The following is a 2874-nucleotide window of genomic DNA, read 5'->3' as shown; positions in this document are numbered from 1 at the left end:
AACCTACCAAATCTGCTTTTTAAAATTTTTTAATGAGACAAACCAAAGCTACTCTACCTAAGCTACCGCTTCAATCCATTCACAATAAGCGAAAAGTAGAACTAGAAATATAAGTGTTTTAGAGCTTCTATATTCTTGTGGTCGAGACATTTTTTGCAGTCTTTTAAAGGAAAACATTGGTTGCGAATAAAAAAATGTTTTCAGCCGTGGGGCGAGGACTGATTTATCTGTTTGAACTTGTTTTCCCTGGCGTGAGACTAAACTCTCCGGGTTAAAATACATCCTTTGGGCTAATAAATATCCCACATGGGCTGTGTCAGTAAGAAAGCATAGAGGGAATAGTATTAGAAGGGTTGAGGAGGCAGATTACAAATTAAAAAGGGTCGGTTGGCTAATTATGCCACACTCGTCCGTGGAGGCGGGTGCTGTATGGATATCAAGACATATGGCCGACGCAATTTCTGGAACTTCATAGGGTTGGCCCGCTCGGCCGACCCTCCACGTCTTAAATTAAACGTGTTAAATATAGTTTAGCTCGGGAGAGTGACAGGCTGGAAGCTTCTAATCTGCACAAGTTGAAATTAAAACTGTTAATTGTAGTTTACTTTGGAAAATTATAGGCTGGAAATATCTAATCAATAATAAATAAACGACAATAAACTTTTAAAATATAGTAATCAAGTAAAACTTATTATTATGGAGGAAAAAGTCGATTCATTTTGCTATGCCTAACTTGAGTCATTTAAGTTGCTTGCTGGATGGTGTATGTATTTTATTTTAACTGTACATATTCTATCTATACTCTAAAAAGGGTGATCAGTTTGTGTGAGTGAAATGTAAAATCATTCACACTTTTGTATGATCATATATTTACTAGCAATTGCACTTTAGTGTGTAATGGGTATGCCAAAAAGGTGTGAAAGGTCAGTTAGGGAAAAGTTTGTTCTATGCATTGTATGCATTTGGGGAATACATGAGGTCAATTGATAGATCATTTACAAAATGATGTTGTTTGTGCAATAGATGTCTTAATGGAAAAGTGATAGCTTGAAATCAATTATGCACCCACTTACATGGATCCAAACATGACTAAAATGAGAAAACTGGGAATCGTATAATCAAGTTGAACATTACCAATAAGAGTCTATAAAGAAGATAATCAAGATTCATTTTCAATAGACTCATGTTATCTTCACAATAAAGAGAGGGAGATATAGGGATATAAAGGAGGAGAGATAGAATAGGGAAGAGTGAGTGTGTGTGAGAGAGGGGTAATAATTTAATATATTTTAACTTTATATCTAGATGGTGAGAGAGAGAAATATTTGCCGCTCAAACATCAAATCCTCCTTATATTTCTATATGCATTAAATTCTATCTGTACCTAATGTCTTAATGTTTAACATGTATGGGTTTCAGTTTGGCAGATAATGTCTTGATGTTTGGCACTGGAAGCGGAAAACTGATGTCAATCTGGATGAGAAGAACCGGTCTTCATAGGGCATCTATTTGACGGTAAGTTGATACCTAATATTTTGTATAGTTTTTTTTTTTTTTTGTTATATTAGAAGATGCCAATCTCACAGTATATATTTATTTATTTATTTTATTGAGTAAATGCTGAATAAAAATTACAAATAAGAAGGGCAGAATAAAGACCGACAAGTTTAAACATCATCTACGACCACCATACAGAGAACTATACATCAACAACATCATAGAACTATCAAAGAGCCAACCATATAGCTGCTGAGCAAACAAAAAACAACCATACTAAGACCAACACGACTACATCATTTATTGTGTTCTACATAATGACATTATTTGACAAAAGTATGGATTATAATTTATATATTTATGTCTGTTGCCACACAGGAATTATAAATGTTGTTATCTTTTTGTCAAATTACTTCTCTTTATATATTAGTCGTTTCTTATTTAGGGGAGAGGATCCAATAGTTGTGCACCCTAACTTCGCGCTTCTCAAAATCCTGTGGAAATTTCAAATCACTTTGAATTTTTTATAGTAGCTTACTTGGCAAGTCCCCTAATTATAACTAAGGTTTCAGGGCCACATCAACATGCTTTTTGCCAAGGTGTCCAAAACAACCCCAAAAAAAAGTGAGACCAATAGGTGTGCAAAAGGGCCCCAATACTTGTGTCGCTGATGTGGCATCACATGATTGGTTACTTTTCACAACAAATAGTAAATTTCATTCAATTATTGGTACTTATCATATAACTATTGGTGCAATATTGTACACAAGTTGGACATTAAATCAATGAGTATGGGGGTATTAAATCAACAACTTTTATCACAAGAATTGGAGCACGCTCAACTACTGGGTCCTTTCCCCTAGTTGATGATACACATAGTACCTAATAGATATCTTAGGAGGATTTTGGGTTGTATTCTTTTTATTTGTTAGTTCTTCAATAATTAGTTTTGAAAAAGTCATCGTTGCATTTTGGATGGCATGTTACGTAGATATTAAGTTTCTACGTTTATCCTCTTGTTTGGAGTTGAAGATAAATAACCCAATCGAGTATTGTGATTCTCTTACAATATTCGATCTGGTTCTACACTATTAAATTCATACTTTATGTAATCTCATTAGAAACTTTAGCACAGATTTGGAGGAGGTGCTAAATCGAAGTATAATCTTTTCTGAGAAAATGAGAAGGATAAAGATATATAGTGCACTATATATATTTGGTTGTACATAAAATGAGAAGGAATATGATCTTACCTTATTACAACACAGGCTAGATATTTTAGTAGACAACTAAAGGAGGACATTCACTACAAACACCGGTTTAATCTTATTCCATATAGAAAAATATCGATGGAAACATGAGTAGAAGAGATGACAA

General features: G+C 33.9%; 1 non-coding gene across 1 annotated transcript; it reads left to right on the top strand.

The window, feature by feature from the left end:
- The first annotated feature begins 375 nt into the window (after window positions 1–375).
- On the top strand, window positions 376–501 carry LOC131049697 (U11 spliceosomal RNA). The gene has a single exon (XR_009106801.2). It is a non-coding gene; the product is annotated as a U11 spliceosomal RNA (small nuclear RNA).
- Window positions 502–2874: the final 2373 nt, after the last annotated feature.

This window comes from Cryptomeria japonica, chromosome 8 (assembly GCF_030272615.1).
Source record: "Cryptomeria japonica chromosome 8, Sugi_1.0, whole genome shotgun sequence".
NCBI lineage: Eukaryota > Viridiplantae > Streptophyta > Pinopsida > Cupressales > Cupressaceae > Cryptomeria > Cryptomeria japonica.
The sequence above is the reverse complement of the archived record's forward strand: the minus strand, read 5'-3'. Positions and strand labels throughout refer to the sequence as shown.